The sequence below is a fragment of the Pseudorasbora parva genome, chromosome 1 (genome assembly GCF_024679245.1).
Source record: "Pseudorasbora parva isolate DD20220531a chromosome 1, ASM2467924v1, whole genome shotgun sequence".
Taxonomy (NCBI): domain Eukaryota; kingdom Metazoa; phylum Chordata; class Actinopteri; order Cypriniformes; family Gobionidae; genus Pseudorasbora; species Pseudorasbora parva.
The window spans coordinates 29,390,877-29,405,637 of record NC_090172.1 but is presented as its reverse complement, the minus strand read 5'-3'; the positions used below and the strand labels follow the sequence as shown (position 1 = coordinate 29,405,637).

Here is a 14,761-nt window from a genome sequence, read left to right as displayed (position 1 = left end):
AGCGTTGTGAACCGGAAGTGATTGTTTATGAGTTTGACTGAAGCACACGCTGAGTGTGACACTGAGTTTGATACAGAAATAAAGAGAGCATCAACAGTCCAGCCGACCCCCGTGTCCTCTTCCTTCCACACACACACAAACTTGTTACACCGAACATTCAAAACAATGCTGTGTGCTGGATTATACGCGATCATTTTATGCGTGTACATATGGCATTTTTTTTACCCTTTGAGAACTCATGAAGAGCTCATAAAATGTTCAAAACAGCACCAGGATTTCCTCCGTTGTATGCAGAAAAGAGACCGTCTCTTATGCAAAAGAGACGACGCAGTTCTGTCGTCTGTACTGACTAATGGGCAACACGGGTCATTTCATGAGAAGAACCAGGTATGCTTTTTGTGCGTTTCTTCTAGCATTTTCGAAGCATGCTCATCGGACCAAATATTGATGAGGCACTTCCTCGTTGCTCTATGTTTACCCTCTAACGTACATTATTCATTTTGGATACACTGATCTTTCCGCGTCGTTAAATCAGCTGACTTATGCGTCGCATCTTTTGACATTACGTCCGTTTTTTGGTTCGTTTACATGTCTTTGGTCCGTGTTGCGTTCATATATCAATTGAACCGCACCAGAGTTCGTTTGGAAACGGACCGAGACCCATCTTTTTAGCAGTCTCTGTCCACTTGTTTGGTGCGCACCAGGGTTCGGATGGCAGCGTTCACATATGTTCAAATGAACCGCACTAAACGAGCAATCGCACCAGGGTTCGTTTTAATTGAACCAAACATGACAAGTGTGAACGCACCCTAAATCGCTAGTTAATACAACTAACAAGGCTCAACATAGCCTCACACCAACATTCAGAGGTGGAAAGAGTAACAAAATATTCTACTCAAGTAAAAGTACTGTTACTTCAATGAAATTTTACTTAAGTACAAGTAAAATGACTGGTCTAAAAATTTACTCAAGTAAAAGTAAAAAGTAGCTAATTTAAAATGTACTCAGAGTAAAAGTTACTTAGTTACTTTTTTTACAGTGGGGGTGGGGGACTCTCCCCTGTAGGGTTGTGATAGAATGAGATTTTCACAATATGACAACTATCTCAGAAAACATCAATTCAACATTTACTGTACCTATTATTAAATGATGGTAATTATAACTAGTTAAAATTATGTTAAATGAATGAAGAAGATTGGTCTTTTTTTATTTGGTTGAACAAATGCTTTATTATAACAAACTTAAAACCATTTGTTTATTTTGTTTATCAAAATTTCAATAAAACATGTCTAATAAACTAAATTCAATAAATTATTATGAATTAGATTAACAACTTTTTATCATTAATTCGTTAATGTTTAAGAATAACAGAGTCCATATGTAGTAGACGGAGCAGCTCATTCACAGAGAGAGAACAAGCAGATCATATATTCATATAGCATTCAATGTTTAACGAGTAGAAATATAGTGTGGCCCCTTTAAGAGCTGCGCGCGCTCCCTGAAAACGAGTTCTGCATCTTGTGTGTGTGCGCACTGAGTTTTGAGCTCCCATGTGTGGGGATTATTCTCTGTTTTTCTGTTGCTAACAGTCAGTTATTTTGTTTTATTAAGTAATGCTGTGGACGGAAATGGAGTTTGTGATCAGAGTTCAGCGGGAAATAAAGCGCGATCTGTTTGACGTCAATCGCCTCCGTGTTTGCATCCACTCCAGATATATTAAGTGAGCTATCCGCATTTTTCCCCCGGACACAAGCGTTACAAATGTTGTGCTTTAATGTTCACAGACCATGTCGCGATTTGATTTATTTCTAAGGCCTACAGCTCTACATTCGAGTTTTTCGATCATCCACCAGTTTGCGTGTATTACACCAAATCTACGTTATAATGTAAAGTTAATGTTCATGACTGGATTCCGGGATTCGCTCTGCGTCACAGAAATCGGCCTAAGTTATAAACATATCTTTATCTGCACAAAGGGATGTGTGCCCGAACATGTTCTAGCTATGTGTTTCTTCATTTGCATCCACCTTTTGTGCAAATTTGATATCCTCCAGGACAACACCATGTTATTTTTTTTCTATATCCAAAGTATTTCCACACTAGCCAGGGGTTCACGACGGCGTTTTGCTTTCACCTGGGTCTGCGTCACTGACGTCTGTCTTGTTTGTCTCCATCTGATATTTGCGCGCTTGTTCTCTCCCGCGCCCCGCGCCCATAGATATCCATAATAAAGGCCCGCGCCCTCTATTCAATATAGTCATTTCCGGATCGCGTTTTTTTCCCCTCCACTCTTTGCATTAATGATTTATTTTTACTCAGTAACGGATGTGGTTTAAAATGTAGCGAAGTACAATACTTTAATCAAAATGTACTTAAGTAAAAGTAAAATTACAGATTTTTAAAACTACTTAAAAAAGTAGAAGTACACAGAAAAACTACTCAATTACAGTAACGCGAGTAAATGTAATTCGTTACTTTCCACCTCTGCCAACATTGTAGCATAATGAGGCTACATGCAAACCGAAGCATTGATAACTTTGTAAGTGTAAAATAGTTAAATAAGAAGATACTTTATAAAGACAGTACATTACGCATTTACAGACAAGTCGAGCCATGAATGCTGTGCTAAGTGAGCTGATCGACAGGAATTAAGTTTGTGAAATCTAATTACATGGAAATGCATGCATTGTATCTGTTTATTAAAGGTGCCCTAGAATGATTTGAAACAATATGTTAAATTGTTCTCTGATATCTACGTAGAGGGTATGTGGCTTATATAAAAAAATGTCCAGATACAGTTTTACAGGTCCATTTACAGCCCTATAAATTGTCCCTAGGATGTAATGCTCTGTTTTTGCCTTATTTGGAAGAGTCATGGATATTAATGTTAAGCTCTGCTCTGATTGGCTTATTTCAGCAGCTCACAGCAGTTCCAGTTCAGTGAAGCAGCTGGTGAGTCCTGACCGCTCTGACATAACACAGATCGACTAAATGACACTTTAACCAAAACATCTCAAATGGAGATTGATAAAAAGCAGCTTACTTGTTTATTTGGAGTTTTCAGATCATCCGGTTGCCAGATTTCAGTAATTAAATCTCCCAAACAGAGCTTTTCTGTGAAAAGAAACCCATATACAGGTATACCTAAACATGTCCAATCTGTCAACCAAATGCATGCAAGCTCTCTCTCGCGCACGGACGATCTGAAAGCACCCATAAACAAGTAAGCTGCATTTTACCAATCTCCATTTGAGATGTTTTGCTTAAAGTGTCATTCAGTCTACATTTTAGACTTGTCTTTTTTCATCAACGATATTGCATGTTTATATAACGTTAGTCACAATGTAGGCTAAGGTTACGCAGTGACTGTGATGTAGCCTAATCTGAAATACAAATAGGCCAAAACATCATAGGAAACACCATACTTCAGTTCTCAAAAATATAAATATATAACTTATATTTTTACAAAATAAAGAGCCTTGTCAAATGACTATCGTTTTAAAGGTGACGTTTGCTAGAAGGATCGAGTGAAAAATCTAAGCAAAGTATCTACGGTTGTATTTTGTAAAACAAAATAATATTACCCTTTATTAAACACACTATTTAGTTTTGTATGGTACTTGGAGTTTCCTGTTGATATGTACTAGCATCTTGCGTCATCCAGACAATGCTGTCTCTCCAAGAAACTTTTAATTTAATCATACATTTTTTAAACAGTCAATATGTGGATAAATCGCTACTTACTGCTTGCAGGAATACAGTTGTAATTGCCCTTTTCTTCAGTTTAAGATGATGAGCGAAGCTTACATGAAATTGGCCAAACAAACGAACGATCTTGAATTAAATTGTTGTGGTATCGGATTATAAACATCAACCATGACTGTTGACATTTTTTTTTATCTGTGGGAAGGATATGTAAAGTCCTCAGGTCTCCTGAACAGCCTGGAACATGAAGTGTGTCTTGATGAAGTGTTTACCTTGTACCTGAAGATTCACCCCATTCTGCCTGACAATGAATATGTTTGGACTAGGGATGTCCCGATCCGATCACATGATCGGAAATCGGGCCCGATCACGTGATTTCAGACTCGATCGGAATCGGACGTTACATCCCGATCAGGACTCGGATATAATGTATATTCTGGGGTGAGCTGAGCATGATGACGCATCAATAATATGGGTTGTAACTTGAAAATAATGCTTTATGTATGTTTCTGTAGATGGATACACGTGCTGGCTCCTCGGTGATACATTACAACAGCGCTAATATCACCCGTGTATATTCGCCAGAAGACGCGAATGAGAGCGCGCGCGCGCTGATCTGTCTCTGTGATCGAAAGTGCGCACTCGTCTCACAGCGTGCAAATATTGAGTTCTCTCTCAAGACTTGCGCTTAAACGGACAAACTCACACAAGAAGTATGTCGACATGTCCATCTTGATGAGTATCCAAGCAGACATAGTCTGAATATGCCTTAAGAGGACTTTATACAGTCGAGAAAGACGACGCAGAGCCTTCCATTCGGTCTTAAAGGGGCAGTAGCCTTTACTGCTGTCTGTTTAATGTCAAACAAAAGAGAAGGAATCACTCACTGATTTTGATTGAATAGCTTTTGTAAGGATTATTCTTTAATTTAAACAGTTAAATATGCAGCTATTTTACATTTGATTAGCCTACTTTAATCAATTTATCTACCTAAAAACTAATGTTAGACCTATAAAAACCTGAAAAGCATTGTTAATTACACTTCAGTCAAATTACACTTCAAATATTTTTTTCCCCAAAGTTGATTTATGTCATTGTAGGCAGTTATCATCACAATGATTTCATTTAAAGTGTTTGTTTTTAAAATAAGTTTAGTTTTAGTTAGTTATTTGATGCTAAAAAAATGGCTGTGTGATGTCATGATTGACAGCTGAGATCGACGTCTTCTCTGAGTGAAGTTGTCACTGAGGCACTAACAGATTTTTTCAGGATTTTTGGGAGCAGATTATTTAATTTAATTTAATTTCCATAACTGTTTATTTCACACCAACATAATTAATTGTTCTGCATCTATGAGAGTATAGGTGTGCTTTTGATATCGCCATTGTACTTCCTGTTTTGCGCAACTCCGGTCCCAGACTTTTTTATATTTACTGTAGCACTAAAATCCAAAAGTGAAGAATTTATGTGATTTATTACTTGATTGTTCAATCTACCTCACAGAAGTGCTCTGTTTGTTAGAGTTTTTGAATGTTAAAATAAGGTGAATAAAATAAAAAATAAGGAACATCCTGGTTCGTTTTTCCGCTCTTCTTTATTCTTTTTTTATGTATTATAGAAGTATCGGATCGGGACTCGGTATCGGCAGATACTCAAAATCAAATGACTCGGACTCGGACTCGAGGGCAAAAAAACCTGATCGGGACATCCCTAGTTTGGACAGATGCAAATGTTGGGGGCATGCATATAAATGATCCCCAACACTTGCGTCACGGTTGGGTTTATGTTGAGAAGCACTTTTTTTTTCCTGTGGAATTTTGTATTCATGAGATTTACATAAGAAGTAGGAGGCAATGATGTTTGAGACTCACAGTATGTGATGTCCATGTACTGAACTCTTGTTATTTCACCATGGCTAATTCTAGGGCACCTTTAAAATATATGGTTGACTAACTACAAGGGAAGAAGGTTTCCCATGTGAGATTCCAAGTCACAGTTCATCACTTAGCACAGCATTTGTGGCTCGACTTATCGAGAGCCATCCAAGATGGCTACTGTCTGTAAACGCATAATGGACTGTCTTTATAAAGTATCTTCTTATTAAACTGTTTGTACACTTACAAAGTTTTCTTGCATGTTTGCATTTAAATACTTTTTTTTTTTTTGTAAGATACAAAAATTTATTTTGTAAGAATAACATGTAATAATGTAATCAATAATTATATATATATATATATATATATATATATATATATATATATATATATATATATATATATATATATATATATATATATATATATATATATATATATATATATATATATATATATATATATATATATATATATATATATAATTCTTATTACATGTATTTTAAAATGTAATATAATCTAATTACAAGTAAACATGATTTTTGGAGTCTGATTATGTCATCTAGATTACATGTAATCAGTTTCTACCCATCATACCTCGTCTGAATCTAAATATAAAAAAGATGTAGTTCACAAACTCGTCACGTCTGAACTCAGCTTTAAGTAGTTAAGAGATAAAGATGGCTTTGCCATACAATATGGATGTACGTTCAGAATTGTTACCTTATGTCATGAGATGCTCTGTTATACATAAGAGTTTGATTCTTTTCTTTGTAGTTTCTGGCTGTTTGCTGTCACTAATAATCCTCCATACAGTAAAGAGTGGTAATCAATCAATCATAAGCTGAAGTACATGGCAGGATGAGGCTCACTCCTTCATCTTTTTCATGAAATGTTTAGTATGATTGTGTTCTGGACGTAGCCATCTCTCCTTCGGTCCGGCCCCTCGTGGAAAAGGCTGTTTCTGGTCCTGGCTATTTCTGCATGACTTGGCCAAGCATCTTGTCTCAATAAAGAGCAGAGGATGTTGACGGAAAATGCTGTACCATTTTCATTATGCTCACCATGCTAATCTGATTTCATGTTCTCTTGTTTTAGGTAATCACATGCCACCATACAGCAGTGGGGCTATGGCAGATGTATTTAATGTTACGGCTCGCATGTTTTCACTTTTTATGTTTTATATTTTAAGAGAATCATAATTTCAGCCAAAACCTGGCAATATATCTATATTTGTTCTCCCCTGTATGACTAAGTTTAAATTCATTTTGAGTGTTTGTTTCTTAAAAAAATAAAATAATAATAATAATAATAATAATAATAATAATAATAATAATAATAAAAAAAAATGTGTTTGTTTTTTCATAAACTAGATAAAATAATTCTTAAAGTGATTCCAGCGATTTCGTTCCTCTATTTCACGATCGTTAAAGCTGTGGCGTGAACTCTGCTATTCTTTAACTCTTACACATAGCCCTTTAGAAGTTTTGACATGCTCTGACTTGTTCTTTTTTCATTTGCTTATAAACACTTTGAAGGATTAGTTCACTTCAAAATAACAATTTCCCGATACATTCCAGGATTTTTCTCCCATCATAGCCTTCCATGGCAACCAAATAGTCAAAGGTCCAAATCAATGTAGTTTCAAAGTGCTTCGAAGGACTTCAGAGGCTCTGTGCTATCCCAGACGAGGAATAGGGTCTTTATCTAACGAAAAAAATAAAAATAAAATAAAAATGAATATACTTTTTAACCTAAATTTGTTAATCTTGCACTGCTCTGCGATGTGCCAATGATTTCGCAATCACATTGTAAAGGTCACGCTACACCTAAACAGTACCGCTCCTGTGTTAACAAAGCACACATGTGAATACAATCGTCTTTTAGCAACAAAAAAAAGGGAAAACAAAGATTTCGGATGATTTTGAAGTTAAAGATGGATTGTTTTTGGTAAAGGGCGTTTGTATTAGTCCTTGCACATTCGCTTGGGGTGGTACTTCCACCTACGTTTGGTGTGACCTTTCCTGACGCGATTACGCAATCCTTGGCACGTAGCAGAGCAGCGCAAAATGAGCAATTTATTTTCAAAAGTATATTCATTCATTAAAAATAAATAAATAATAGATAATATAAGACCCTATTCCTAGATAAGACCCTATTCCTCGTCTGGGATAGCGCAGAGCCTCAGAAGCCCTTCCAAGCGCATTGAAACTGCATTGATTTGGACCTTCAACATTTTGGTTACCATGGAAGGCTATGGTGGGGAGAAAAATCCCGGAATGTTTTCCTCAAAAAACTTAATTTATTTTCCATTGAAGAAAGAATTCTTGGATGAGATGGGGGTGAGTAAAATCATGAAGTGCTCGTTTTGAAGTGAAATAATCCTTTAATGGCAAAAGTGTCATTACACTGTATTCAGCACAAACTGGACTAACATAATATGAGAATGATTTTAGATTGATAGCTTTATCATTATCCCTATAGTTATCACAGAGCTAACAAACAGTAAAACTCTTATTTAATGGGAGAACTTCCATTTGTTCATCACACAACTTAGTACGTATATATTTAATATATTGTAAAGTTTGTTTTTAGACAATTGTATTTTATTTTATTTTATTTTTTTGAGTCATCAGAGCCAGTACAGTCATACTAATTTAACATTTTGTCTTCCAGTATAAAAAGAAAATCATCCAGGCTTGAAATGAGGGGCAGAAAATTATTAATATTTATTGTTTTATTTTTGGCTAAACACTTGCAGTGGAGTATTGATGCAGAATAAACGTTTACAAACTCTTATCCTTTTCATTTTCATTCATCCTCTCTAAAACATAAAGGGCAAGTTGAATGTCACATCTGAGATCCTTCTGCTATACTTCCATCACTGCAGTGAATGTTTTTTGTTTGTTTTTGTGTTAAATCAGTCCCACATTTATTTTCCACCTTTGTCCTTATCACTCGGCTCGCTCACCTCTCTCTCTCTCTCTCTCTCTCTCTCTCTCTCTCTCTCTCTCTCTCTCTCTCTCTCTCTCTCTCTCTCTCTCTCTCTCTCTCTCTCTCTCTCTCTCTCTCTCTCTTTCTCTGCTTGGCTGGGCTAATTGAGTGTCTAAACAAACTAATTAATCACTGGCATTGGTGGAAGACGGACAGGTCTGGAGAGGTGATGTTCATCAAACTCCCCCCAATTTGTTTTTTTTTTTAATCCCTGTAGTCGTTTATTTGCTGAATATGCACATTTCCCCCCTTCCCTGAAATCTCTTTGCCATGGCCAAGGTTAACTGTACACACACTCATTCACTATTTATGATTTTGCATAGAGGATAAGTTTTTTTCTGCTCTTATATTCACAGTATCCAAGCGCATTAATCAAAAATAATGAATAAAATGATCCGTCTGACAATGCTCATACCCTCCCAGGTTTCAAGAGAATATCCAACCAACTTTATTAATCAACATCCAGATTAATTGTAACAAAGTGTCATCCATAAATTTCCCTTTCATTTTAATAGTACTTTGCCCAACACTAACAATATCCCTTGTGACTTCAGATTTATTGAGGGTTGTGGCTATTGTGGAGAGGATGAGAGGGTGACATGGTACTGGGGGAACGGCACAGATACCATGTTCCTCCCCACACATTGACGTCCAAATGGAACGGAGTAAAACATCTCCTCTCTGGACCAAATGAAGGCATTTGGAGGCATTTAAAGATCCCTTTGGATCGAACGCTTCCCTTTCTTTAGCAAACGCTTTTGCGGGGCTGTAATGGCCATTTGTTGCCCTTCGCCGACTCTTCTCTACCCCCACCCCCTTTTTGGCCCCGCTCAGCTCTCTGTAGGAGAAGGTAAGGCGTTGGAGTAAACCATTAAGGGTGACAGTTTCACTTTTCTCCCCCTAATTACTTGTTCCTGCCTATGTGGCATTTCTTAGAAAAATTTGTTGAATAATGACCGGCATTAAAATGGAGACTCTTAAGAATTTATACGCGCCGCTTAATTTATCATGTACTTTCTTTATCTCCTCAGTGGATTTATGTCCAAAGTGTCGCAGGCCCCCTCTGCCTGCTGACAGCGCCGTCATTTTCTTAAGGGCACAGCATGTATATCAGTGACAAATTTCCCTGACGCCACATACTCCGTCCTAGAAAACTGCATGCAAGCAGACCAGATTCACACCCTGTTTGTTTGTGCTTCAAACATGCTAGTTATACCATTACTGACATTACTGTCTCAAAAAGCAAATATTTTTTTTTGTGAGAACGGCAGATTTTTCTTGAACTAAAGCAAAAGGAACATTTTAATGTCTTTTAATGTCAGGTAACTGATTACATGTAATCTGGATTATGTAACCCTATGTAAAAAAAAAAAAAATACAAATTAAGATGCTTAAAAAAATTAAGTACTTGCAATTAGATTATATTATGTTTTAAAATACATTTACTTTTAATTGATTACATGATTCCATGTTATTCTCACAGTACATTATTCATAATCTATTAATTCTTAATATACTACGTCTTTATCATTCATATTTTCTGCTTATACACATTCAGAAGTCTTGCAGGTTTGTGGAATTGCATACACAGACCAGATAATCTAATATTTAAGATCAATCTGTGAGTAATTTAACGATGTGTTGTCTTTGGAAGGCATAAAATTTATAAATTCACATATTTTCATATATACATACAATGCAGGGATTCCCAAACTGTTTTGTTCGCTAAACTTCTGATATATAGGACATTATATATTTACTTGAAGTCCCCCTGAGATCCTAAGTTAATAAGTTAGGCCAATAATAAAAAAAAAAAAAGTCAATAATTAAAAAAATAAAATAAAATTAAGTTCAGGGTTCTCTGGTGTCAGTTAAGGGTCACATGACATGTAGGTATATTACATATTTAGGGTTTAAATATGATTTTTTTTTTTTTTTTAATTTATTTATTTTAATATTATTACTTTAAAGCTTTTTTATTAAACTCATGAACCCCAGCACTTCCTTCACAAATTCCAGTCTGGGAAAACGTAATGTAATATTTAATGTATCTTCATGTTCTTGATAACAAAGAATGGAATATATATTCTTTCTCTTTGAATTTTATATAATATATTTCATATTATCCTATCATTGTGATAAATGTGTTAGGTCAAAGTAATCTAAAAGTAGCTTATTACTTTAAATGTGCAACATAATGAATTACATTACCAACTACAACTTTTATCAAGAATCAGTGTCTGACTACAATTTGTAATCTACCCAGCACTGCTCTTTAGTCAGAGACTAAAGCATGGTGATGCATATTTTTGGAGGGCAAATGTGGTATAGTTATTTTTGACAGAGTATTTTACAATTCACTCGTAAAATATGTGTAAACACTGTGTGGGTGAATGCGTTTGCGGTAAGTGTGTGTGACTGAGGAAGCAAACGCTTTTAAATGTGTCGCTCTGTCCCATGTGCGCTGCAGGTACGACCACCCATATGTATGACTAACTCTGATTTGCTGTCTCCCTCTCTCTCATTAAAATATGCACCCTTTTTAGTCCTGCATTAGAATGATTTATGAAACAGATCAGACTTGTGGTTCTAAGAGCCACCTATTGCCTTCATTTTATTGCTGTTGTTTTTTCCCCCCACTATTTTTCCTCACGGTAATATACCGCGATCTCCCAGGAGCACACGCTCTGATGGTAGCTTTTTTCAAGGGCATTCAAGTGGGTACTAGCTCACAGCGGTTTAATATCTGCTCGAACACACTGCGAGGACATCCAACCGTCTCCGCTAACACCATTACATGCCACATTTTTGAATGCTATGCTAGATAGCCATCTAACCCGAGCTACTCGCGCAAAACATGGCCACTAACTATAGAGCTAATATCTAAAAAAAGACACACCCCTACCGCTTAACTGCATGTGATTCTGATCCTTTTACAAATGAGGTTGAATTTGAAGTGGTAAGGGGTTAAAGGTTAGCTTTTTTTAGGCACCCAAAGTCTAATCTACCTTAAATAGAAGGTTTTCCAGTGTGAGCAAATAGATTCTGGTTATCTTGCTGGCCTATTTCCATGGCAGTATGACAACAATGAATACATTATCATGGGCTCCAAGTTAAACACTTAGATATGTGACCTAATGAAATTACAGGCTCCCCCTGTCTGTATGGCTTTGCTTTAGCCCCCAATGAGCATTTCTATGCTAATCAGATGCAAATACATGGAAACGATGGCAGATATTTAACCCTGGAGTACTGGAACGCTACAGAATTAAAGAGATTCACCCCTCCCCAACCCCTCCACATTTTTCCTCCCCATCTAGTTAATGGGGGGCCTTGGAGAGTAGGCAAATGTTTTACCTTTTTGAAAGTTAAATGCCCACTTTCGCCTTGATATTAAACCACAGATACAGGCCTGAACTATAACCTTTCCAAATCCCCATTTGTCCTGTAAGCCATTGCCTGAACCACTTTCGGCAGCGGTCTAATGAAATGTAATTTTTGTTAGCTGTTCTCATGGCATTATAGAGTATAGTTCATATTGGTCTGCAAGGATCTGGCAGTGGAGTTAAATACGGAATGGTTAGCACAAGCTCTATGTCACATTATTGTAATATGAAGTAATTCTTTTAGCTAATGTGGTTACATCTATTCCCTGCTATTGCCCACTGTTGTGTGCAGTGAACTACTCCCTCTGCCATTACAACTCACGTGAACACACACATTTTATTAGTGTTTCACGCCCCTGTGATTTTCATTACTTAAGCAGGACACCAAATGCATTCTATCCAACACACACAAATGAATCTTTTCCTCATGCTTTTACTCGCATCAAGGACAATGATGAGACTCTGACGACCCACTGAACCCATTAAGTGGAATGGTGGCAGTGCCAGTGTGTTACTGCAGGCACATCAGACTAACAAACACACACATGCAAATTAAAAAAATAGCTTGAGTGTCACGAATCAAGTCCAATGATGATGAGGAAGGCAGGTTAAGTGGTTCAAAATAACAACAAGGTTTATGTCTAAATTTGTACTTGGGAAAATAGTATTTATGATAGATATGATAGCATGTGAAAGGTACATGAGATGATGAACTCAATAACAGCTGTGATGGTTTAATGAAAATCCATGGTAACTGATAAAGGCGTGCGTACACGGTGCGATTTTTGCTGTCGTGCGAAGTCGCAGATGATTTTTTTCTCTCGGGGGAAATCGCGTGGACATCATGGATGCTCGTATGGTCGTGGCTCGCACCGTGTGAGAGGAAATACGAAACGAGCGGAGCACGTTAGAACACCTCCTGGCCTCACGATAATATTTAAGCATGTTTAAAAAATTTGGGGAGTCGGCCCGATTTTCATCAGTGTATGCTGTCACCTATTGCCAAATCATGCACAACCACGTCACATAGGCTTGATCTATGAGTATTATTAGGCTATAGCTCAATGGCTGCAACCATACAGCGTACACACACACTTTCTCTCTCTTTCTCTCTCACGCACGCCATCTCTCTTCCTCTGGTTGTTTCGGTTGAAAGGAATGGCTACTGTTCTCTGCTTTTTAACAAATCATTTGCACACATATTTTTTCTTTATTTTTAGTATCTGAAGCTATCAGCAACATTGAAAGCTCCGGTCTCTGTGTTTAACGCGAAAGCTCGTGTGATCGCCGCCGTTTGCCGTGCAGTGCAGTCGTGTCGTGTACAAGCTGATCTGATGCGATGATCAAATTAACTGACTCGTGGCATCTGCAATATCTCAAAACCTCCCGAGTGTCCGAATTTGCACAGTGTACGCCCGCCTTAATTCACGGGAAACTAAAACAAAGGAAACTGGAAAGAAAAAAAGTAAAAGTTAATGGAAATCAAACTTAACAGAGATTAAATGTGACATTGATTTAACTGTGAGAGTATAGCGTGTTAATACACTCCTCAAACTCTTGAATGCAGTCACTTATAGTTTAGCAAACTTTTATGTTAGCAATACCAATTATTAAAGTATTAGTTCACTTTTAGTTCAAATGAAAATTAGCCCATGATTAACTCAGCCTCAAGCAATCTTTGTTGTATGACTTTCTTCTGTCTGATGAACACATTCAGAGTTATAATAATAAATATCCTGACGCTTCCAAGCTTTATAATGGCAGTGAATGGGGCTCACGAGTTTGAAGTATAAAATAGAGCATCCATCAATCATAAACTTACTGCACACAACTCTGGGGGGTTAATAAAGACCTTCTGAAGTGAATAGATGGGTTTTTGTACGTAAAAATATCCATATTTTTTTTTTAAAAGGCCAAATAGCTTCTGCTAGACCGCCTTCCATATTTAACTTACAAAGAAAACCTCTCATAGTTAAAAACATTAACACTATGTCTAATGTCAGTTAAGCTTTTTTATGAACCCCTGGAGCCGTGTGGAGTATGTTTATGAGGAATGCATGCACTCTTTTGAGCTTCAAACTCGTGAGCCCCGTTCACTGCCATTAGAAAGCATGGAAGCATCAGGATATTTATTAATTGTCTTCATCAAGAAGACGAAAGTCATATAAACCTAGGATGTCTCGAGGGTGAGTAGCCTAAATCTTGGGGTAATTTTCATTTTAAAGTAAACTAATCCTTTAACTATTAGGTTGATTATGCTTCATCTACCCATACCTACAGAAAAATGAGAACACTAATCATATTTGAATATTTCTTGCATAAACTTGGCAAGAATATTACTTAGGTAAATTGCTTGGCATGAAATAACAAATCCAAAATTCACACATTTATTATTCACATTCATAATGCAATAATTGACAGCTAGAACCACATTCTTCAAACAAATATTTATAAAAGGATTCAAACTCTAAATGAATCAAGTAATTTACTCCAGCCAGATAGGCAACTAATGCTAGCAGCCAATAACGTCTTGAAAGCTGCTAAGTGTACAAATACAAAGTTCTGTCATGAAAATCTAGATTGCTCCGGCTGATGAGGTCTGAAACTCAATCTTCTTGTTATCACATCATTCTTTATAGAGCACAGCTGATTGGTTCCCACTGTATCAGTAGCCAATGAGCTCACTGCTCAACCTTCAAATAAATGGTCAGCACTTTCTGTGGCAGTTACAGCACACTTTCAGAAATCCCCCTATCTTCCCCAGCTCCACCTTATAGTTCTGCCACGGTTAAATCATGTACG

General features: G+C 36.8%; 1 long non-coding RNA gene across 1 annotated transcript in view; it reads left to right on the top strand.

The window, feature by feature from the left end:
* The window catches only part of LOC137070471 (uncharacterized), a 71,979-nt gene that overhangs the window by 55,152 nt on the left and 2,066 nt on the right, over nt 1-14,761 (top strand). The gene's annotated exons all lie outside the window — the stretch shown is intronic.